At 40.2% G+C, this 26,190-nt stretch overlaps 1 pseudogene; it reads right to left on the bottom strand.

The window, feature by feature from the left end:
• Nucleotides 1-852: 852 nt before the first annotated feature.
• On the bottom strand, nt 853-24,347 carry LOC124594505 (annotated as a pseudogene).
• Between the last annotated feature and the right edge of the window lie 1,843 nt (nt 24,348-26,190).

Raw genomic sequence — 26,190 nt, 5'->3', positions numbered from 1 at the left:
ATGCCTGCAAAACTAGATATAAAGAACACATAAGAAGCAGGAAGTATGAAAGCCATTCTACGTTTGTTTATTACTTGATAAAATATGGATATGAACTATCTAACACGGAACTGTATTTGAAAATTATTGAAGTGAACAATTACAAGAGACTTTCACATTCAAAGGGCCCCTTCAATGAATAAGAAAGTAATGCTAACTTCTCTGTATTTAATCGCACACAGAATTTGTCAGATTTTGTTTTGGACGTTGCCATAGCTGACAGAAATAAGGAAGAGATGAGAATCACTGTTTAGATGTAATGGTGCATGTTAATGAAATAATGACGTTACTAGACAGAATTGTTTTAACATTTTTACTATTTTCGCACATACACAAAATTCGTACATATTAAATGCAATTATTTCTGCCTCATTTTCTGCAACGCTTCGCGAAGTTCTTTCAGGTTCTCTCCGTATTTTGCGTGAGATCAAACTAGAAAAAGAGATAACGGTAACAACTTCGAAAAGAAAAGAACTCATGAATATTATCAAATGGATTGAATAAATTAACTAATTTTTGTTTCTGAATTTCTCAGGCATTGTATCTGATCGTGACAATCTACCATGACGATAATTTAGCTGAGCCTCTTACAACCCAGCACTTCAGAGTCTTTGTAAGATATCCAGTGTTGGAAAAGTCTCAATTTTTAAAACCGGAAACATTAAGAAGAGCTATATAAATGTAATGGACTACCTGAAGGAACATAAATTATACTTAGTTGATATGATTAGGAAAGCAAAAATGGAATATTTCCAATAAGTCGTCAGAACAAAATAGCCTTTCGACATTACAATTAAAAAGTTTAGGGGTCGTTCATATTTTTTTCAGTTTCTGAAAGTCATTTTTATAATTCCACTTCACCTCCAATGCTGACAAGGAAACTGCGACAGCATAATCAGCAAGTGTAATATTGTCTCCTGCTAGCCACTGTTTGCCAGCCAACATTCGATTCAACATTTCCAAGTTGTCGTTCACTTTTTCAATATTGGCTGTTTGCCATGCAATATTGGCTGTTTGCCATGCAATTTTGGCAGCTATTGGCGTGAGATTAAAATCGATTCAGATGTAAATAATTGCAACGAACTGGCAAGAACATGGCATATAAAAGAGGAAGACATCAAAGGCATGAAAACATAATATAGGCCACATCACACAGGCTTGTCCTGGGATAGATGATGTCTTGCTATACTCTGGGCCCACATACCTTCTCATCACTAAATAGCACCAAAGCACATTTAAAAATTATGAACATGATGTATACATCGTTTTAAAATTCTGAACATATAAACAATATTGTTCATGTAAGTTGTGACACACAACTCAAACAGGGCATTTTGTGTCTTTAATGCAGAGGTTTCCATTGTCTTTTGTGTCCTCATTCCGCTGATCTTTGCTGATTCTTCCACTTAGATTTACGTGACACTAATTACGCCTCGAAGGCTATAAGAACTTAATGAACTTCTTCCTTGCACAACACCCAACAAAAAAAAATGCCCGAATGTTTTTCCAGGATCCAGGATTGTTTACTAATTACTCATGGATATTTGACATGCCTGTGAGTGCTCATTGTTAAGGAGTGATCAATTAAGACGGTGGATGATTGGAGAATTTGTTTACGGACATCGCTCATCTCTAAACACAAATTTCTGATTTAATCCCGGTGGCGACTGTCCTCTTAATGCTGAGAAATCGAGAGTGAGAATTAGTGGCAACTGAAAGCCACGTTTACATTGTCTTAGAAATCCCGAATATAAACATCTTAACAAATACTCATGTACTCAAGTGTACAAGCAAAGTAACCTGGTTAGCATCTTCAAGCAAACATTGTTGACGGGAAAAGCGTTTCTTTCTAACACTGTGGGAATGTATCGACGAGAAATCATGAAGGAAGCAAAACTTGACTCCATCTACGCTAACGCAAACAGCGTGGTTCCAACAACTGCTTTCAGTTTTCTCACAAGCAGAATTAAAATATGCACAGAGATTTTTTTTCATTTGTAAGAAAGTTAATGACGTAATACTTACAAGAATACTCGCAATTCTCTGATACAAATCTTGATCAAAAAATAGTCTTCGGTCGACGAGAACACGTTTGTTTACATCCTTCGGGTAGAGAGAATCATCCTTTGCATACTTTGAGACGAGGTACATGGCGATGGCACGGCTGTTAACAAGAGACCAAAACGTTAGCGACAAACAAGCTCAAACACGTATTTAACGCTATCAGTGTAGATTCTGGCACTTTTTGAGATCAAGGTGACCGTTTGTTATGAGTATGAGGTCCCCTACTGAGTACTGAAATAATTTGGACAAACTTTCTAAATGTCCAAATTGCACTGAATCATGTTTCTACAGAAATCTTTAGCCCAGTAACGGTATTATATTACAGAAAGTGTCTTCACGAATGCCATCAAGACAGTAAATATTGTTTGAAGCAAAATAAATGTACTACAGAAGTCTTCTTATTACCCGCCTTAGTTGGAAACTAGTATTAGCGTCGCGCAATAAAATTATTTTAATGTTATGTCTATTTGGTTTCTGTTAACTGGTGTAGTGATTGTCCTGAATTATTTTGTGACCTACTGACGGTATCTAAACTAGGTTTTCATTAAGATTTAACAATGTAACGATTTCGTCTACCATAAAAGAATAATCATAATAAATGAAGAGCACCAGTTTGCTTTTGTTCTACAATATCACTTATATTGTTAACCGGTTTTCGGCTTACAAGGACATCTTTCTCAGTAAATGTCTGAAGATGGCCTTGTAAGCCGAAAACCGGTTAACAATCAAAGTAATATTGTAGAACAAAAGCAAATTGGTGCTTTTCATTTACTATAATGTGGTTCCACCAAGAACCGACGGAAGATTCTGTTAACAGTAAAATCATAATATTAAAACCATGCTTCCAGAGCTTGTTTTAATTCTGAAATTAACACATGGGGTACATTGTCGGCAGAATTACGAAGGTATTGTTACATAGACACTTCCATAAGTATACATGTTAAATATTTGGATATTTAACCTAATTTTTATTGTAATTAATCTAAATTCAATTTAATTTTAGCATTTAACATGTACGGCATCTTCATGTTCCTTTTAACGTTTCAGTTGAAACGATAGTAGTTTACATATTGACAGAGTAGAACGAAATTATTATCACCTTGCTTTCTCTCTAGTGCATAGGGTATTCTATTTACAACGTTCTCTTTGTTCCGTACTTGGAAAAAAAGTATTCTAATCTCATAGCTTCTACACCTGCATCTATATACATACACCGCGAACCAACGTATAAGGGCGTGACGGAGGGTACCCCGGTCCATTACTAGTCATTTCCTTTCCTGTTCCACAAATAGAGCGAGGGAAAAACAACTTTCTTTATGCACCCGTATAAACCCTAATCTCGCTAATATTATCTTCATGGTCCTTTCACGAAATGTACGTTGGCGCTAGCAGAATCATTCTCCACTCAGCCTGAAATGCCGGTTCTCTTATTTTTCCCACTAGTGCTCCTCGAAAAGAAAATAGTCCTCCCTCTAGTGATAACCATTTCAGTGCCCAGGGCAGCTCCGTAATAGTTGCGTGTTGTTCAAAACTACGGGTAACAAATCTAGTAGCCTCTCTCTGAACTGCTTCGATACCTTCCTTTAATCTGATCTAGTGCCGATCCCAAACATTCGAACAGTACTCAACAATAGGTCACGCTTGTGTCCTTCATGCGGTCTCATTTACAGCTGAACCACATTTCCCAAAATTCTCCGAATAAACCGAAGTTGACCGCGCACCTTCCCTGCTACAATCCTTACACGCTCATTCCATTTCACGTCACTTTGCAACGTTACGCCTGACATTTAACGACGTGGCAGCAAAGGACCAGGATCGACTATGGGGACAATGCTGCCAATAAGAGCTCCGTTTGCACTCCACATGCGAGACCAGCAGCCTTCACCACCTCCACCAGCTGCCTGTATGTATTGAGGATGGCCTCAGAACCCAAACAACAGGCGTCATTGGCACCGGCGTGAGCCGCAACTTGCAGCCACAGGAGATGTCTCGTCCACACATTGGGTGAAGCTCCCCCGCAGTTATACCAAGTTCACATTGGCTTTCTTCCCGACCATGAAGGCTGTGCCTCCTCACACCCTGCTGAAGGAACGGCCACCCGCTCACTCACAAGGTGAATGGGCGAGGCCAGACGGCCAGCCTCCACATTGGCCCTCCGCCTCGAGCGACACAAATGCTTTACCACCCATCACTCGCACTTCTGAGGTCGGATCTACCATACACAGGGAGGTACCTCGGCAGCAGAACCCTTGGGTCAGATTCTCCGCCACCACTGTGTCCCAAGGCAGCCTGAGGACGACTGACCGCATCTAAAAGCACATTCAGCTGTTAGCGACCTGAGGCCACCCCCCTCCTGCTTCTGCACAAAGTGTGCACACATCCTGTCCATCCCAGCATTACTAACTTGAGAATTGACTATAAAATCACAGAGACCTACACGTGAAACCTGCTAACTTCCTGTTGAGTCACCAATGGAAGCTGACAAAAAAATGGCTCTGAGCACTATGCGACTTAACTTCTGAGGTCATCAGTCGCCTAGAACTTAGAACTAATTAAACCTAACTAACCTAAGGACAGCACATACATCCATGCCCGAGGCAGGATTCGAACCTGCGACCGTAGCGGTCACGCGGTTCCAGACTGAAGCGCCTAAAACCGCTCGGCCACACCGGCCGGCTGGAAGCTCACACCTTACGAACTGTGAAGCAGGTTGTTCAGCAGAAATAAGAACGCGCTACAGACTGCCTGAAAACACTTTACACCTACAAAACGCGAGACTAAACCTCTTACATAGAGGAAAAAACACTCGCGAGTTTAAGAAATATACTACTAAGAAATCACAGACGAAGCTTGCCCTTTCCAGTTGTGTACTAGATTGTTTTCAGAAATATTTAAAAGAAAAGAGTTTATAGCTAGTCTGCCAATTTACTGATACTGTTTTCATTTCATTATTTTGTGGTATACGAATCTAATTTCTTCTCTGATCGTCAGACCATAATTCATCTAAAATCTCGCGATCTCCTACAACCATATGTCATTACTTGAGATGTATTTGAAATTTCCTGGCAGTTTAAAACTGTGTGCCGGACCGAGACTCGAACTCGGGACCTTTGCCTTTCGCGGGCAAGTGCTCTACCAACTGAGCTACCCAAGCACGACTCACGCCCCGTCCTCACAGCTTTACGTCTGTCAGTACCTCGTCTTGCGATGTATCTGCCTACCTGACCAAAGATTCTTTTTTTAACGCTAATGCTGGAATGTCAAATAATATCTCAATATATTTCATAACTCAGAATTTTTTTTATAACATCTGATTCTCTTCCGAAATAGTGCTTTTGTTTTTTGTTCATCTGCATCAGTTATTTGATAACGGTGAACAGAGATTTGATGCGTATTTTGTAACTCATAGTTAATGCTTACCTTTCAGTAATGCAGAGACCATTATCTTCCAGTGTAGGAACAGTATGTTGCGGATTTTTCTGAAACGATCGAGAAATACAAAATACATCAAACATGGAGTTAAGTGTACGTGTTTGTAATGTCTGAAACGAGGAAGACAGGAACTAACAAAGAAAGCAGTCTGTTTGGTTATTAATGTATATATCTTTATATAAAACGACAACGTTATGGAAAGCATAGTTGCTATTCACCATGTATCGGACTGTCAAACAAATAAGCTTTCGGCCAAAAAGGCCTTCACCGGAATGGCAGTGAGAGATTGGTTACGCGAGTGTGAGTTGCGTCTGCGTGAGTTTGTTTGTTGTCTAAAGTCAATGAAGGCCTTTGTGGTCGAAAGCTCACTTGTTTGACAGCATCTTTTTGTTGCGCCTATTTGCAACTCAGCTCTCCGCTATATGGCGAGTAGCAACTATCCTTCCCATAATACTATCATTATTCCATCGTGGATGTTCCATTGTTTTATAGTAAACGAATGCTTCAAAATATGAAAACAAGTCAAATTCTTTAATACAACAATAACAACTAGCTATTTTCGAATTCACTCAGAACTGCGTAACTTTCATTAATGACTAGAATATTATATTGGTCTACAGACGCTACCGTAAATATGAACTTCGTCGTTCATATTTCGATCATTTTTACAGTACATGTAAAGATGGAAGGCCAACGGAATTTCAGGTAAAACACAGGTCAATGAAAGAGTTCTAGCACAGCTAGTGACCATGAACTCATTTGTGTGAGACTCACACTGAAGTCCGAACGAATCCTGTCTTTTAGCGCATTTTATAGTGACTTTATCATCGGAACCAGGCGAATGCCACTTTCACCTTACACAGCATGTGAGTATTTCACGGACAGTGAGTGACTGGTAGGCAGTGAATACCTAGACCTGAGAGAAATCGCTGCTGTCAGCATCAATCCGATGTCACTACCTAACAAAGATTGGAACAGGTGTTATATGTGTTGCTGAGAAACGAGTCCCTCAACAATTCGTTTCCAGTGAGCAAGAGCCATATCCTCATTATGGATTCTCCACCTCATACTTTGCTTACGTGTTAATTACTGAACGCAACAATCAATACTGCGCAGGATCATCACCACTGGCTGCTAGAACACGAGAAAGGTCTGCTAGATAAACGAATTACTCGTTGGTACCAAGAGATGGCTGGCTACGAGTAAGTCTGGGCGACCAATCTCCTGAACATCTTAGTTCGACCATTTGTTTATATGGGATCAAAAGTCAGTTGAACGTATTTCATTTCTGGAGTAAGGGAGTTGTTTACTATACATTTTAAATTATTATTTGTTGTAGGAAAGTTCATGTACAACGTAATTACTTTTCCATTGAAAGAGCCGCTAGCCGAAAAGCAGAAACGTTGAGTTGTCGATAAGCATACACAAAAGAAAGAAAACTTGCTCCTTTAACGAGACAGAGTAAAACACACACACACACACACACACACACACACACACACACACACACACACACACACACACACACACATGTGTACACTCATACAAACGCCTATGACACTACATGATGCAAGCTGAACTAAAAATGCCAATGCTATTTTTCCACAGGTGGACTGGTTGTGGTGCTGTGCATGTGCAAAAAGAGAGAGAGAGTGGTCATACTGAATTTGCCGTAAAAACCAAAGAACAGCATATTTTAAAAACAATGACCTACAATAATGCTTACGATGTACCCATAACTGACAAATTAGATTCAAGAACGAAAAGCTATCAACTAACCCACCAATAAACAAGTCCTCAGCAACAGTAAAGACTACATATGTCTCTATACCTTTCCTCGGTAACATCTCATATCAGCTGGAAAAACAGTTTAGACTACACAGAGTCAAAATATGGTTCCATAAAAATGACAAAATACAAAATGATATAGATCATAACACTAAAAGAGCCAATATAACTTTTCACAAATTGGCTACATGGAAATTAACTTGTGTCAACTACTCCTGCTACTACATAGGGCAAACAGGAAGAAACTTTGAAATTCGGTACAGAGTATACCGACGCATTCTGTTTAAAAATTTCAAATAAATCCAGCACAAAATAGTCACTCAAATACGGACAAAAAATCAACAGCGTTGTTCTACACACTGTGAACAAAGAAATAAAGATGGATCTCCGAAACATTTAGAGGATTTCACTCATAACAATCAATCACTTCAACATCACGTTAAATGAACAAACTGGTTTAGCAAATAACGCATTTTTTTCAAAATTTTGAAGAATCTTTAAACTACTAAATCTAAAATCACACTGAAGCTAAACACGCAAAAAAATTACTCCACGTGCTAAGTTCAGATGCATAATTCATCAGCAATAAAAAGGTCTGATAAGAAAAAAGGAACATGTCAAACATAATTTAAGTACTAAACTTGTAGACTAAATGTCATTCCGGACTGCTAGTATCATAAAATTTATGAACAGCACGTATTAATTTTGCGATCTGAATACATGCTACCTTTATAACAATGAATGTGTGCAGTATTAATATTGAGCACAGAAAGTCTCTGCCCTGACACAGATTCTTTGGAAATAACTTTATGCTCTGTGGTTTATTTACTTTCTGTGGAGCACTTGAGAGATGCTACCAGCGTCAAAATTTGTGTAGTAGTATAGAATTAGCATTACTAGAAAATATGCGTTCTGTTTTCCAGAGTAATGTGTGCAGTAGAAATAAAACAGTGGATGCTAACAACTGTAAGTAATGCCTTTAAGCTAATCTCATGACATAAATAATTACAGCCACATTCAGTGCTTATTTGTATTGTTGTATTGTTTTTATACATTTACAGAGCTACACGACCCCCACAATGCTCCAGATATGCATTAAATGTGTACCAGCTGATGAAGCACCAGGCGATTCGATACTAGCCCTGATAAATCAAAATTGAAAAATAAGAAAAAGCGACTGGTGCTAGTTGTTTCTGGAAAACTTTATTCATCAGCGTCGCAGTGTTCCACATCCATAATGGATGAGAGTTCAATAGTTGGTTGTTTAGTAAAACTGGATAGCTTTTATTTACTGTTATTTAAAAAATGTCATTGTTCAAGGAAAGATTTTTTCCTTCTAACGTTTTGTTAGGAGCTATTGTTGAGGATGGTTATGGGAGGGAGGGTGAGGGGGAGAGACAGGGCCTAGGGTTACCAGCTAATATCTGACTGCACTGAGGGGTAATGGTCTCAGAAGCCTTGGGAACTACTGGGACAGGTTGTGTGGTTCCATTATTTATCGCACATCCTTTTCCACGTTCCAGTGTTTCTTTTTCTCCCTTTTCTTATGAGTAATAGCTTTCCAGTAAAATTGTGCACCGTGAAGCTAACTTTAAAGGAAAGGCTGTGCTGACCTCTCCTACTGCTTTTTATATGATGGGGCGACTTTCAGGCTCTTAGGTAGTCCGATATGAAACGGTACCACTCGAGCACACCGAGAAAAAAGGTCTCCCTTTGTGCCAGCGTGGCCACGAAGCCAGTTTATCCTTCAGTCATCCCTGCTCTCTTGGGACTTCTTTTAATATCATGCTCGTATTAAGATTTTACTCACTTTATCATCCGACACTCTTATACTTCAGTAACACATCTATGGGTACAGAAACACTTCAAAACTGATTTTGCATAGTAAGTTTTCCAGATCATTTAACGTGCACGCAATCAACCCGTGACTGCCGTCATTAGATTCCTAATTCTGTTCTGTATCAATCTGTGATTGGATTTTATAGCCTTCTTTGTAAGGGCTAAACGGAATGTGTACTAACGCCTCTCTACCTGTGTACGAAACATCTAGGAAAAGTCGCCCTGAACAGCCTCCGAAGTTTTGTAGGTGGTGTTTTGCTCATCATATGTAGTGCAGTCGAAACAGTCAACATATGGATAGAAACAATGATTCGTGCATCTACTTACGTGACAGTACAGAAATTTACTGGTGGATTACGTGTATCTGTTGTCTCCAGCTTCACTTTCGGGGACAATACGTTCAGTAAGCCAATGACACATCAGTTTTTTTTCCGAATTTTATCAATGAAATTCGACGATTGCTCCAGGATAATAAAGGCGAATTCTAGATCCTTGTGATTTCCTAGTGTCAGTGCTAGTTAGTTTCCTCAGTTCATCTGCAGTGCTTGCCGAGAGGATTGTAGTTGCTTTGGATCCTGCTCTACATATTCTCCGCGAAGTTGGCAGCTGTTGTGTGGTCATGTGGTTTGCTAGTTCCTCAATTCACCTAGAACCACGTGGAGTCCTCACTATATGTGTGTGTTACGTGCTGTTATGGTGATGTTTATAATTCAGTTTCCCACTCAATGCTCTTCCAGATGGTGCCAATATTGTGGGTATTTTTGACATTAAAATATTTATCACACATCCTTTTACACGTTTCATTGCTTCTTTTTCTCCCTTTTCTTATGAATAATAGCTTTTGAGCAAAAAAAAAAGTGCACAACAATACAAAGAGGATAAGTAACACCAATCCAGTGATTAGCTCGTAAAAAGAATTTTGCATTCTTACAGGTAGCAGAATCGTGTATACATATTGCGGTAGATACACTAGCCAAACAGCTTTCTGTATTTTGTTAGTGAATTGGGAGTGACTTGAAACACCTTACAAGGAGAGATCGGCAACGGTGCAATCAACTTTTGGAAGCTATCTATACGGTGATGTAGGCTTAGATCTCAGGTACCACAAACTGCAGCCATTCATCCTATTGGGCCCACGTTTGCGAGTACTTGACGAAAAAAATTCGGAATTTTGTGTGACACTCGGTAGCGTTAAAAGGTTGCGTTATGTTGCCTGACTGCGTGATGTAATGTATAGGATAACAACTTCATATGCAAGAGGTCATGTGTTTGAACCGCATCACATAATTTTTTAATTCCTTGTCATATAATTTTAGTCATAATATTAACTTCTTCATTTGCTGTCTTTTTTCTTCCTATTATTCTTTCCCCACTTGAAATCTTTGTTCTTGTGTTTTACATAATTCTATGCATTACTTTCGATGTAATTTCTTTTGTTTTATTACTCTCTTTTTTCGTCCACATTATTTCATTTCTTAGTTATCTATTTCTCATTTTGCTTGAATTACGTTTTACTTATAAATCCGTCTTTCGTTTAAATTTTCATCTGCGTTATTTTGTAAACAGTGCAAGGGGTTTTTAGGTTATGTTTTAAATGTTTGTATGACGATTACCATGCAAAAGTTACACATCTTTTTCAATTGATTGATCGGAATTTTCAATTAATTGAATATTATGTAGATAAATATATTTAAACTAATATACACAAAAATTACGATAGGAGAAAGAATGTTATAAAGAAAAAATGAAACAAATGAAAAAGTTCATACGGTGATTATAATGATACAACAAAGGAATAGAAATTAAAAAGTACATTTAAACCAATTAATTGAATTAAAATAATGACTGAAGTAATTTAGATGAAGATTTTAAACTTAAAAAAAATAGTGGACCTGCCGAGGTTTGAACTCTCAACCCTGTACATGTCAAGTTGTTATACTATTCATTGTACCGCGCAAAAACACCACCAAATGGAACTTTTTAATGCTACTGACTGTCACACAAAATTTCGAATCTTTTTTCATCAATTACTTTTAAACGAGGACACCGCTGAGGTCATCTCATTGTTAGTTGTGATTGTTACAGGTTCGTCCGTACGTTGCCGTGACAATTCAGATGCTCAACGACAGTATTAAACATCATACTACCCGACTTGAAGCCCTCAGCAAAAGTATCAAGGCAATAAACACTTATTTTCAAACCATTCTAAGGTTAATCAACAAGTTGATAGCAAGCATTGATGTAATTGAAAAGTAGACAAGAGTTAATTGCACAGCTTATCTGAATTTACACGTCAAGGTATAGACGAATGTTCTACCTCCCCCTCTGAGACTGATTGTGAGCGAATGATCTCGCGAAATTGTCCGTACTATAAAGTAAAATCACGTAAAAACTCTGTTGTTTCACTGTACATAGGCATACCAGAATCTTTTAAAAAGATCTTGAATGTTCCGACGGTATCAACCAACATTCTACTGCCTCATTTTACCGAGAACTAGAAAGCTACACTGCGAATGATCCCAGACATCTCTAAATAAAGTTGCAAATTCATCGAGTGTCATGTCAGTATAGGTTTTCCATGAATTCCCAACTCAAACTGGTGGTTCCTATTAAATGGAATCGTCGATTTAACTAGACTTCACACCAAAGACTTTGAGTCTTCCTTTTTTCATAAAAAGTAATTTCAGTAGCTTCCTTCTACATGCACTGTTGTCCTTGACGGTATGCAAATGTATTTTCTTGCACCCTATAAACACCAAATTAGGAAACTTATGTAATAATTAACGCATCATTACCTTCAACATTTCAGGCGTCTTCATATCCTTAAACACATTCTTTACATCCTCTATCCTGAGATCAACACCGATTACAACAGCAATTAGTCGCACAAGGCGACATGGAGGGCGCACGTGAAAGTTGTAAAGAGTCAGTGGAGCCATATTGCCTTCTGAAAAATAAACTGAGCATTAAATAATTAACTTTTGAAGAAGCAGCCCCTCCCCAACGCAATTTGCAACTTGGTGGGCTGTGCATAAACATAAGAATAAAAGAAACTTTTCTTACCCTAACGACTTTATTAACAAAACACGAAATATACGAGTAGATGTGGCGCAAATTATCCTGAAGAAACATCACAACTAGTTGGTAATTGTACATAAATTTTACGTTTAATTTATGTCAACATACCTTCAGTTTAACTGTCTGCGACAAGATAATGACCTTGGTTATATATTAACACCACACTGTGCGAGAGCAGTATTATTCTCTTACTTCTAAGTGCTTCCCCAAGGTATATCAAATGTTTCAGAAGATGCGTGTGGATTAACAAGCAATGACCCTGCACAGAATGTTCAATGAAAAAAATTGTTAAGCGGCACCTAGACGGTCAATAATATTCCACAATAATACTGTGATGTTTTTTGATGGTTTCCTTAGACTGCTCAATAATATTGTCAATAAATTGTGTAATAATACTTTGGTTCGGAATGTTGGATAATAGAGACGCTGCTGTGATAATTGCTCTACTTCACTGCAAGCAGAGGAAAAACGTAGATGAAAAACTGGTTCAAGGAGGTTACTCACGAAAACTTGCTGAAAGAATTGAGGTTGAACGAAAAAAAGATCGTGATTTTTTATGTGTTGATGGTCCAACATTTGATAAAAGACTGTAAATGGTTTCCCAGCAGCAACAAATGAAACAGTAAAACGTTCCATCAAGTCAGCGTTTATCTGTTACGCTACGACACCTTGCCACTTGTAATTCTTTCGATGACTTTAAATTTACACATGCACTTCCACTTTACATTGTTTCAGACAATTACGGAAACGTGTCATGCAATAATAAGTGCACTTGAGAATTACATTTGGATCAATCATGTACATACAGAGATAAATGTCTGTATACACTTTTATTCGTAACTACGCATTAATAAAATTTTTTGAAAAAATCTTCCGTTGTTGACTTTTCTTATATTTCCTTAGCAACAAATAATACGATTACTCGTATTTTTTGTATTCATCTGCCCCAACATTCCAAAATACCGCAATTATTTATACATTTCGATATGCTCTGCTGGTTATTATCTTTAGTCCTGTTTTGAACTCATTTTCTACACAAAAAAAAACGTAACCTAACCGAACCTCCTTGGCGTGTGCAGCACACGAGAGTGTTAGCGATATTGTGAACACTGCCCACAGACTGCAGAAGAATTCCAGGCAGCGCAATATTTTTCCACAGTTTTTGATGTTCTCAGTATTACAGAGCAATCTCTCAGTCTCACTCCTAGACGGTCAACATTATTGTGCATCCAGAGAATACTGCAAATATTGTTGAGAAACTAAGGTCTGCTTCAGTGAGTTTATGTCCCACTGACGTTCCTTTTGATGCATCTAATGCATGTGACAACACTAGAATTTGATGTGTGCACAATTTGTTTTCATGATATGGCAGTACAAAGTACAGTCATCTTGTAAATACACCAAAGATCCAAAATATTGTGACCACTACCCACTGCGAGACTTGTCACCTGTTGGTTGCGGGCACCTGACAAGGTAAGGAAAATGCTTATGCAAACATAACACAGACGAATAGGTTATCATTCCAGCAAAAACACGGGCCACAGCATCACAGAAATTGCACCATGAGCATCTATGGAAAGTGAGTTTATGACGGTGAAACAACAAGATGTTGAACCTCCATGCCTCATCTCGGAACATTGTGGTCGGAAGGTTGTCGACTCTGCAAAACAGTATCTGATGAGAGAGTACAGTGCTGGTGCAAGTACAAGGGGTTCGGGGCAAACTGTTCAGCGCACATTGTTGAACGTGGGGCTCAAGAGTAGATGACCCCTGTGTCTTCCCATGTTGATTAAACGTAATCGTTGGCAATACACATCGAGACTGTACCATGGATCGATGGAAGTATGTCACCGGTTAGAGGAATCACTTTCCTTGTTACATCAGGTAGACAGTCATGCTAGGGTATGTTGTCATACAGATGAATGGGTCCTCGAAACATGCGCCCAATGGAAGACATCTAAAACTTTACTGGGCACCAGATACGTGCCCAGAAACTTCTGGCCCGTAATTTATGAAAATCGCATACAGTGTGAGTGGACGTCTGGTGCCATCTACGGAATCTTACCAAGGAGTTTTCGAATCTATGCACTATTGGGTTCCAAAAGACGAGCAATACATAAGTAAGCAGGTGATGGTAATGTTTGGCTCGTCATTATATAAGATCCGTAGGTATATTTTCAGATGTATAATGTTGGTGCATAAGCTCGCAGCATCCATAAGTTTAACAAACACAACTGGAGATTTTAATCATCAAGAATATATTCTCCTTTACTGTTTACAACAGTTTGCCAACGCAACTGAAAAAAATCACATGGTTTTGAGGTGAATAACTTGCCGAGCTATGTTCGGAACGCATTTTCATCTATAAAGGAAGTTCCCTGAAGCTTGCTCGAGACAGAGTGGAGAAAGTGGAAATCTGAGGGCTCAAGATCAGGTGAATACGGTGGCTCTCTTTTTCTTAAGTTTGCTCGTCACCGTTAACAATACAGGATAGGAATGGTTGATGTCGTTCACGAGCCGACTGATTACGAGCAAGCACAGATGCACATATGGCCACTTGCTGATTTTTGTGATTTTGGCTTAGAGCATGCGGTACCCCCATACACCCGATTTCCATAGCACGCAGCTGTCAGACGGTGGTGGAATGATCACAGTTCATCCCATTTGCCAGTTCTCGAGCACAATGACGTGGGTCATTGTGGATTAATACGTTTAAACAATCAAAACCCGAAGGTCTTCCTGAATGTGGAGTGTCACTACTGTCAAAACGATCGTTCTTAACACGATACAAACATTTTCTTTCCGTGCTCTGTCCAATGGCATTATCCCCATGCAAGACGCAAATGTTTCTGGCTGCCGCCGCTGCTGTCACTCCACTATTGAACACAAACGGAATAACAAATAGTAAATTTCCTTTTTCTCCACTTGGCACTCCATTTTCTAGCGTCCACACGTCAACTCACTATCTCCAGATGACAAAATGGCAAAATGTGTACTGAAAAAGCAACAGTGAACTACAAATGAAAAATGACAATTGAGAAATAAACCCATAGCAACCGGAATACCAACATGAAAAAGAAAAGCGATACGATCTTACACTAGTGAACACACACTCAATCGTAGGTAGGTGTGACGTAAGACAGTGAGTGTTAGAAGAAATGGTTCAAATGGCTCTGAGCACTATGGGACTTAACAGCTATGGTCATCAGTCCCCTAGAACTTAGGGCTACTTAAACCTAACTAACCTAAGGACAACACACAACACCCAGTCATCACGAGGCAGAGAAAATCCCTGACCCCGCCGGGAATCGAACCCGGGACCTCGTGCTCGGGAAGCGAGAACGCTACCGCGAGACCACGAGTTGCGGACGAGTGCTAGAAGAGCTGGGCAGTGAATGCAATTTGATTTTTGGTGACCATGATTACTGTAGCTACGAACTTCAAAATCACTAAGGCATTACGTGATCCATTACGACAGCCAGTCATGTATACCAAAGTATTTGGCTATTTTAACTCTTAAAATTTTAGGAATGAACGTCATACCTATGGCTTCTTTACAGTTCAGTTCTTTCATAATGGTCCTTTATGCTGCTAATGTCAGCAATAATATAAGTAATTTGCATCATTTCCTCTAGTTAATTGTATACGTTCTATTTGTTTGAAACACTTTGAAACACTATGAAATACGGAAATTTGTGGTAAGTTCCTATGGGACCAAACTGCTGAGGTCATTGGTCCCTAGGCTTACACGCTACTTAATCTAACTTAAACTAACTTACGCTAAGGACAACACACACACCCATGCACGAGGGAGGACTCGAACCTCCGGCGGGGGGAGCCGCGCGAACCGTGGCAAGACACCATAGACAGCGCGGCTACCCCTCGCGGCTATACAATATGAAAGAAGGACTGAGTGATGGATATAAATATTGTCTTTTCTTTATATTTAAAATTAAATGGGGTCCATAAATATCCTAGTTATAATGCAAAAGCTACAGTTGAATAATCAGCGTATTTTATAGAGGCAAAGTAGAGAATAACTAAATTGGTGCGTCCCATCTCGTGTGACTGCCACGTAACATAACTTGATGAGTCTTTGAGCATAAATAAAAACAACTGCTACACTACAGTACAGAAATCAACTGAAAGAGGATTAGCCGAGCGGTCTAAGGCGCTGCAGTCACGGACTGTGTGGCTGGTCCCGGCTGAGGTTCGAGTCCTCCCTAGGGCATGGGTGTGTGTGTTTGTCCGTAGCATAATTTAGGTTAAGTAGTGTGTAAGCTTAGGGACTGATGACCTTAGCAGTTAAGTCCCATTAGATTTCACACACATTTGAACATTTTTTGAACTGAAAGAAATGCACAGTGAGACAAACAGAAATGACACATTTATTCAAAGGCAATAATTATACTGAAGTCATCGTGATTGATGACGGGCCCCTGAACATTAAAAACGGCGCGAAACGGTAATTAATACGGTGTGTTATCACCACAGACAGCAAGGCACGCTGAGCGACGTGCTCCCATGCTGCGCGCTTGGTTGGTAAGGAGTTCTTGTGGGGCGTTCCATTCCTCTAACAGCGCGGATGACAGATGTTGGATGGTCGCTGGTGAATGTGAACGTACTGTGGTACGTCGCCCCAACATATCCTACACTTGCTCCATGGGACTTAAGTCGAGGGAACGGCCAGGCCAGTCCATTCGTCGAGTTTCCTCCTGTTCCCAGCGCTTCTCCAATTGCGCTGTACGATGCGGTCGCGCATTGTCATCCATAAAAACGAAGTGAGGGCCGAATGAATCCCTAAAAAGAAACACACTGAGAAGGAGTAGTGTGTCAGAATAACGTTAATCGTTGAGTGTACAGTGTATAAAGATTTGGAGGTCAGTACGCTGTAAGATGTCCATGAGTAAGGAATTTATTGCTAGCGCACTCGAGCAGATGTAATTTCGATGGATTGCTCACGCGCTGCCTGCGATATGTAAGCTATAATAGAATCGCAGACCAGAGATCAGAGTCGGCTGCAGTAGGAGCAGTGTCGGCAGTAGTAGTGGTAGGTCGCAGTCGGGCGGTTGGGTCGGTTGTGCCTCAGCGATGTAGAATAGCCGCGCGCATATCCAATTTGTTACAACTAAATTTGTACTAGTGTCATATGAAGTTCCATATAAATGTTTTTAAAAATCTTTTGATAATAAGCTTTCTTATAAAGTAACTTTTGACAATCATTCATCTGAATTTAAAGAATTTACTAATTTCTCCAGTCCATGGTCATCCTGATTAGCGTAAAGAAAAATCAGTTGTTTCTTTTTTACATGACAAATCTAGCGGCCAGCATTGCAATGAGCTGTGCCAGAAAAATTTCTTATAGGAACACATATGTACACGTTATCCGGCGACTTCATTGAGGTAAGAATTTTCAATTTATTCAGAATTATCTTTCAGGGCCATGATGCAGCACTGCTGACGTCCAAATTTACCAGTTTAGATTCACAGTCAGTTAATTATTGAAAGGTTATGTATGAGTCACATTTTTTATTGGGAGGTTAGTCACGGTATTATTGCGAGGTTATGGAATTAATAAACTATTGGGAGGTTACACTAAATGTGAATGATATAAATATAAAAAATATAATTATATAATTTTACTGTTGGGAGGTTTCAACGCCTGTGCAACAACATGCCTCACCACACCTTAATATCTGGACCACGAAAACGATCGTGTTCGACAATGTTCCCATCTCTCGTCGTATGAGAGTACATCCATAATTGTCGAGCATGATCGTTTTGGTTATCCAGGGGAGGCATAATGTTACATGAGCGTACTGAACTCTAAATCTTTTTACAAAGTGCACTCAGTGGTCAACGTTATTGTGACACTCTGATTCTTCCCCACATGCGTTTTTTGAGGGGCGAATTTGACCATGACTTTACCTTTACGAATGAAAATGCGTGACGGCATCGAATAGTGTAGGTGGAGGAGCTTTTGAAACGAGAGGGTATTCAGCGAATGGATTAATCTGCCCCCCCCTCTCCCTACTTAAATTCAATGGATCACTTGTGAGATGCATTGGGGAGACGTATAACAGCATGCTCGGTGCTGGTGGAAGACTGGAACGGCCCAGCACAAGAACTCTTGGCCCACATGGGAGCAAGTTTGCAGAGCGTGCATTGCCGTCCTCGGTGATCACACATCACGTTAGGAACCACGTCCCACAGGGAACCATCATGAATCGCAGTAATTTCTGTGTAATTATTGTCTTCGAATATAAGTGTCATTTCTCCACGTCTCATTGCGTACTTCTTTCAGTTATCATCTATGCTATAGTGAGCAGTTAATTCTGACTGCTCAAGTTTCATTGAGCTATGCTTCATTATAGTGACACATCAAGCAAAAGTCACTTCCATCCTTAAGCTTTGCACACCAATATACAGGGTGTATCAAAAAGAATCATCCGATTTACAAAAAATCATAACTATTATATTATTTGATATATGTGAGCGAAAAACGTACTGTTGGAAATAGCGAACTCTCGAGTTTTACAACGTTTCCAGTGGTGGGATCAGTGTGCGCCCAATTCAGTTCTAGTAAAAATTGTGTCGGGACAATAGAAAGGGTTTTTTGTTCTACGTTTTACACAGTAAGGGTCAGTAATAACTGCTCATCGTGACTTTCGTACTAGGTATGGTGTGGGTCATCCTATAGCGCAGAGCATTTGACGATGGTACGAACAATTCCTTGAAACAGATTGTTTGAGTAAAGGCAAATCGCTGGGCCGTTCCCAAGTGCCTAACACAGACGTCGGTGCACATCCGCCATATTTTTACAAAGAGTCCGCAGAAATCCTTTCGTCGTGCAGCTTAATAGCTCAACATGCCCTTGATGTCAGTCTGGCGTGTGTTGCGTCAACGTTTGCACATGAAACCAAAGGTAATTAAGCTATTGCAAGCTCTTAGTGACGGTGACAAACAACAGCATGTGGAGTTCTGTAATTTCGTTCTTGGCAAAATGGAGGATGACCGTTTTCTTCCACACTTAGTTCAAAAACGTGTGTGAAATCTTATGGGACTTAACTGCTAAGGTCATCAGTCCCTAAGCTTACACACTACTTAACCTAAATTATCCTAAGGACAAACACACAAACCCATGCCCGAGGGAGGACTCGAACCTCCGCCGGCACCAACCGCACAGTCCATGACTGCAGCGCCTTAGACCGCTCGGCTAATCCCGCGGGGCTCCACACTTAGTGTTTAGTGACGAAGCAACATTTAAATGGAAAGGTGAACAGTCATGATGTGAGAATATGGGGTACGAAAAAACCATATGAAGTTGTACAACATGAGAGAGACTCTCCAAAATTGAATTTGTTCTGTACATGGAAGAAGGTGTACGGTCCATTTTTCTTTGCCCATTACACTGTTACAGGAAGCACATATCTCGATATGCTTGAGAACTTCCTTTTCCACAATTGGAAACTGAAAAAAGATTTTGTCGCCAGGGAATCTATTTCCCGTCAAGTATGTTATAGGCCTATAAACCTGTTACAGACTGCAATCCAACTGCGTTTGGTGATTCCACTTTAACAACAAACTTTCTGTTATATTCAAGCCAACACTCATCGTAACATCAAAGTATAGTGCGTCAACAGATTTGTGTCTAAAGACCTCGTCATGAGTTCACCAGCTGATAACGGATTTTTGCTTTCTGAACCAGTATATATATTCCTTAACCAGGAGTTTTAAAGCAAGTTTGTGACTGTTTACTATCGTTGAAACCCTTAATTATACTTGTCATGCACTAAGGAGATTTAGTGTCGCTAATTAGGAGAGTGAGTGTTCGAACATTACCTTACATACATGGCGTCTGGTTGCAGAGTGTTGTGGAATTCCACGGTGCCTCTTTCTTGATAGGCTACGGCCGCTTTCTTTATACCGCTGAAGGAGCTGCGTCATTGTCACCAATGACATAGACATCATGACGCCACAATATACGCGTAAAAGAGAAAACCTTACTAGCTGGCTCCAAATTCTTGAAAATTTCCAACTCGTGTTCCTATCTATTGCCTTACTTCAAAGACAAAGAAGCATACATTTCAGTTTTAAATGTTCGCTCCATTGTATCAAGCCTGTTTGATACAGTGGAAAATCTATTTGTTCTACGAGCGTATGTACCAAAATTGCACGATTAACGCTTTTTTCTTCCGCCCATATACAGCTACATTATTAATGTGGAAACTCAAAACGCTTGTCGTTCGTAGTGGCGCCAGCTGATGACGCCACTGCTATGTAGAGAGTAGAGTGACGACACAGGCTGATTCTTATTAACGTCGTTTAAAAAACCCAATGTGATGTAGTAATTTAAGACAGGTGGAGTCGTAAATGTCTGGAACAGCCAAAAAATGGATGAGAAATGGCAATGAGACGTCACCAGCAGGTGCATCTCGTCGCACGTGCAGCGGTTGGGGGTGGGTGTGAAGGGATCACAGCGATACAATAATTGCAATCGAACAAACGGCGCAGATTTCGAATACCTTTCGAAATATGAACTGTAGTAAAAGTAGAAGCTACAAAATTATTGTCCTCGTTGTAACAAATCAAAAGCTGTTTTTATTTTGTTTCATTGTTTCTTTCCTTTTGTACCTTCTTTTTTTTGTTTACAGACTTTACGCAGTAACGAAAACGTAGGTCATCTTCAGGTAAATACACAATTCGGAAGCTTGTACTCTTTTACTTGTGACGTACACGGTGGGTTTTTGTTGTACTGTACTTTGCAATAAACCAGCGGACAGCGAGAGCGGTAAATAAAATAATAATTCTTATATCAATGTAAACACATAACTTTCTAATGCAAAAAAATACTACTTGCCAGACGCAAGACACGAACCCCGCGATCCACGCACTCAAGTCACACACGTGGGCCCAGAGACGCGCCTACATGAATGCTAGCCTTCGGTTGCGATGATCAGGTGCGGCAGACCGACAAGCTCAACTGCTGCACGTGTAGCGATGTACGTCATCTGTTGACGTCACATGTTGAACCACTTTTGAGGTATTTCCCGATATTTTCGGCCCCATTACACATTACACATAATTTCTTACATTAAATTACTTCTCAGCGTTGGATACTTTTAAACGTTAATAAGAATCTCGCTGTATGAGGGAGGGTAACCGGCATGTATTTCCCAGACTGCGTGCGTGCTTAGTCGTCTACAGGCTATAAACAAGGCATCAGTCCGACAAGCGGCTCCAAAACAGCACATCTACCTTGTTATTTTGCTCGTGGCTAAAGCGAATACCGTTCTTGAATGACTACTCATTTCATGTACTGTATTCTGAACAGTCTGGCGTGAAGCTGTGTACGACGGACGAACGATGGAAAACGAAATATTAGTCATTTATTACCGTATAGAAAAACTGCCTCCAAAATTCAGGCACGTCTTATACTCGAAATTAATATAAAAGTGTCTAGTGTTTGATACAAAGTTCCCGCCATTCTTTAGAATGGCCATATATTCTATGCCGCAGAAAACCTGTATCTGGCGACCCTGGATTCAACTGGCAGCACCAGCGCACCGATGCGTGCGGCGTACATACGTTGGTGGTGATCCACAAGCTTGATAACAGTCTCTCCCTCCCGCCCCGCCACCTCAAACCCAGAACACTGTGTATCATACGTTACGTCATTGCAGTCTATGGTGCCAGTGAACTTGAACTGTCCGAAAGAACAGATACCATCTTCATATAGGTAAGGCTTATCGGTCGGTGAGCTTCTTCAGTGCGAATGCACTCACATTGCCCGAACTCTTTTCGGAATCGGTAGACTGACTGCCGCGAGTAATGAGTATAGTGGGCAGGGGCACTACAAATGTAGTGTGGACAGTAAGTTGGGAATGTGGGTCTCACAGGTAGTGTGCCAGAGATAAGTTACTGCAGTCACACTATCTTCTGTGTCCTTGGTGGCTCAGATGGATATAGTGTCTGCAACGTAACCAGGAGATCCCTGGGTCCGGTTCTGGCCGAGGCACCCTTTTTCATCTGTTCCCGTTGATATTTATCAACGCCTGGAAGCAGCTAAGGGTATGGATTTCATTTTAATTTCGTTCTTCGAGAGCTGCAAGACCACCAATATAGTATCCATTCATGCCCATTGTGCATTCCGACGGACTTTGGTAATTCCAGCAGGACAATGCGACACCCCACACGTCCAGAACTGCTACGGAGAGGCTCCTACAGACTTATGGACAGCCCTGCAAGATTCATGGTTTGAGTTCCCTCCAGCACTGCTTCAGACGTAAGTCGAGTCCATGCCACGTGTGTTGCGGCACTTCTGTGTGCTCGCAGGGGCTCTACACGATATTAGGCAGGTGTACCAGTTTGTTTGGCTCTTCAGGGTACATGAAGAGGGCTACGATGACGAAGAAGAAGAAGAAGAAGTAGAAGAAGAAGAACAGACGAACAGGGATTTTAAGGGCCAGTTCGGTTTTGTAAACTAAGATTTTTTTTTCGTCTGGCTTTGCAGTCTAATAACAAAAATGCTAAAAATGTCATCTTAAAAAGAAATTGCTTAAAACTTTAGGTGCGTCTTATAGGTAGGTTTTCTTGAAGTTTTGAAAGTAATGTGAATCGGTCGGATAAAGTTTCTTTGCTTCATTTCGTTATGTTCTGAAGCCCTTTCAGTTTTCACTGCTAGAATAGCCATTGTTGAAGTTCTAAGCTTTGAATATATTTTTTCGTCGCCGTAAAATATTTTTTCAGTCAGTCTCTGTGGACCAGATAACTCTCTACCGTGATGGCAAATCCAGAACACATATTTTTCACTCACTCTTACAAACACTAAATCATAAATCTCGGAAAGATAATTTCACTTTAGCTGATTTTCGAGAACGAAATATTTAGAGTATACTTCCTATACTGACACAGAAGTAGTAATCACGTAATTGTTCACCCACGTTATATACTCTAGGGAAAAAACAGAGTAAGGTTTTTATTGCCTTATATTTTTTCATAACTAAAATTTGCTCTGTGAAACGTCAATAAATAGCAGTTGGAAATCAATCTATAAATTAAAAAATTAGGCGGCATCTGAAGTGGATGAATTACTACTGTACAGACATTTCTGACGAAACGCAAAACGATTTTTTCACATTAACAAACCACTACCGGAGATGAACGAAGCAGTAACTGAAAAATAAGAGTGAATGGACCACGATCCGAACTCGAGACCATCAGGATCCAGGCACCATAGCGGTACACACAAATAAGAATTTGGCAATAAGTACGTTTGAGACTGTGTGTGTTATGCATTAATTGACTGTTAGTGTTGGTATGGGTACTGATGATGATGATGAGCGTTTGGCGTCATTGGCCGGGAGGCCCCTCGCGGGGCAGGTCCGGCCGCCATACCGCAGGTCTTATTACATTCGGCGCCACATTGGGCGACCTGCACGCCGGATGGGGATGAAATGATGATGAACACAACACAACACCCAGTCCCTGAGCGGAGAAAATCTCCGACCCAGCCGGGAATCGAACCCGGGCCCAGAGGACGGCAATCCGTCACGCTGACCACTCAGCTACTGGGGCGGACATGGGTACTAATATCATCGTACGACAAGGCGGCTAATTTTATTCGCTCTTGTGCTAACGACATACTATTTGCACACTGCACAACCAAATAGTCTTGGACGAATAGTAGATAAAACGAACTGTTATCAGACATTGCTAATGCCGTACCACAGCACAGAAGGCCTACTTCACACGGGAAGGAGTAAATGGTCTTTAACTACCTACTGTTAACGTTTCTCTTCATTTAATGGTAGGAAAAAGCTATCGTCACCACGACTTTCATAGTTAATAGCAGAACAATCTGGAGTTGCTTCTGTTGTCTTTAAAATTATAGATTCGACTTACAATGCGATATTTCATCTGGGTTACCAGTACATTGCACATAATGACCGACGGAAGATGTAGAAGTATACCAAGACCTACTGTTTTTCTACTTGCAAATGATTATCAAACAGAATACGTACTGAGAGCCTTAAAATCAGCCTACAACAACACCGCACACACTATTCCATCCGTAGTAACTACAAGCAAAGGTAAAAGCTCTCAGCATATCACCGTAGATTTCACCACTCCCTTCCTACGCTCACTCTCTTTGGTAAAACTGTACTGGTCTGCCATCTTTTGACGACTCGTAACACTACTTCATCCGCTAAGTGTGGGATTTCTGTGACGACGTACCGTCAAGGTCTTTGGCGGGAAGTGGTCCAGTGTTACTAGCAGCCCAGATCACGTAAGAAACAGATTGACCGTCCTTACGGCGGAACAGGCAACCGTAAAAATAGTTTTCCCGTCGGTCAACAGATGTCACAGGCGACGCTACAATGCTAACTGACCTGTCCATGTCGCGGAATTGGCAACGCTGCATCTTCGGTGACGTCATTGACGCTGATTTGCGTTCGGCTAGAGCGCTGCGCGCGAAATGCATTCGTCACACTGCTGACTGTAGCTCATGATCGGCCGTGGTTTTTCCCGAGTTTTCAATCTGAGAATGTAGATTAGCTCCTGTAATTCTACAAACCAAGTTTATTTCTCACAATCATATGCGAAATGAAATAAATGAAAAGTAACACACAAACATTTCTCGCGAGTTACTGTTTAAATGCAGACTGTATTGCAGTCGCAAGGGTTTTACACTCGCCTTCCATGCCGTCATTTCCTCTTTGCTATACACGTCTTCTGATACGGATTATGGTGGTAAAAAAGATCTCCACGTGCAGGTTAACACTAGAAAGTTTTCAAAATGCGCACTCGGTTATGATGCGAATTAAGGCTTAACATGTTTCAGTGACAGTCATTTCAAATTTAAATTCTTTTACTTTGCATGTAACTTATCGTAAATGATATAAGAGTGGCACAAAACGATGAATTTTGAACTGTTGTTGAAAGGGGGCTGCAAACGCGGTAATATACAAGTGAAAGCTTGTTTTTCGAGCATATTTTGGCGGTGTCAACTTTGAAGAGCCACAGACGGCAAACCACAATTATGTTAAAAATTTACTTTGTACGGTTTAAAGATAACCCGCAAATATTCGCAACAGACGTACGCTTTTATCTGCAACACAGTTATTACTGGGGATATCCGCACTCGCGCAGACCTGTTACTATAAGAGGTGTTGTTTTCAAGTGAAAGCTGTGTGAGGATTATTAGCGCACAGATAAAAAAAAATTAAAATATGCAGCGTCTATAGTTTGCATACTATGCTCGTTCTCTTCTATTCTCCTCCCTTCATTCCAGTATGAACGCTTGTTCACAAGTATAAACGAATGGCAGTGAACATTGGCGAATTATCTATGAATACTCCTTTGCAGCAGTGTAAACGAGGTTTTACACTCGTTCCCTTCGTTCGCTCTAGTATATACCAGGATTTAGAGGGACCGATGATCTAGCGGTTAGATGACGACTATTATTCATTTATTTCACTGTTGCGATTTCAGCTCTAGAGCCATTTTCAAGTACCAAGGGAAAGGTCTTGTAAGATAATGCTTCTTAAATTGTTTACCAAATGTTATCACACTATGCTTTGCATTTTTTTATCCATATGTTATATTGGTTTCAGTTTTCACATTGCACACAAAAATGCCTCTACACCCAAAATTACGATCGTGAAGTGAATAAATAGTTTTAAAAAGTCCACATCGCAGCAAAGATTTAATTAAAAAATTATATTATATGATTCTTGTACAGGAAGGGCTGCCACGTTATATCGAATATAACATCGACAAAATTTAAATAGGATCGAATGCTTATGGCTCTTAATTAATTCTTACTCGTAACTAATTTATTGATTTGCCTGAATTTAAAATTCACTCGCGTAACCTTTCTTTATCTTTGACGGGAAATCTGAACATTTTTAGTTCAGGATTTGTTCGTCTACTCCTTCCACAGTTGAT

Source organism: Schistocerca americana, chromosome 2 (genome assembly GCF_021461395.2).
Source record: "Schistocerca americana isolate TAMUIC-IGC-003095 chromosome 2, iqSchAmer2.1, whole genome shotgun sequence".
NCBI lineage: Eukaryota > Metazoa > Arthropoda > Insecta > Orthoptera > Acrididae > Schistocerca > Schistocerca americana.
The sequence above is the reverse complement of the archived record's forward strand: the minus strand, read 5'-3'. Positions and strand labels throughout refer to the sequence as shown.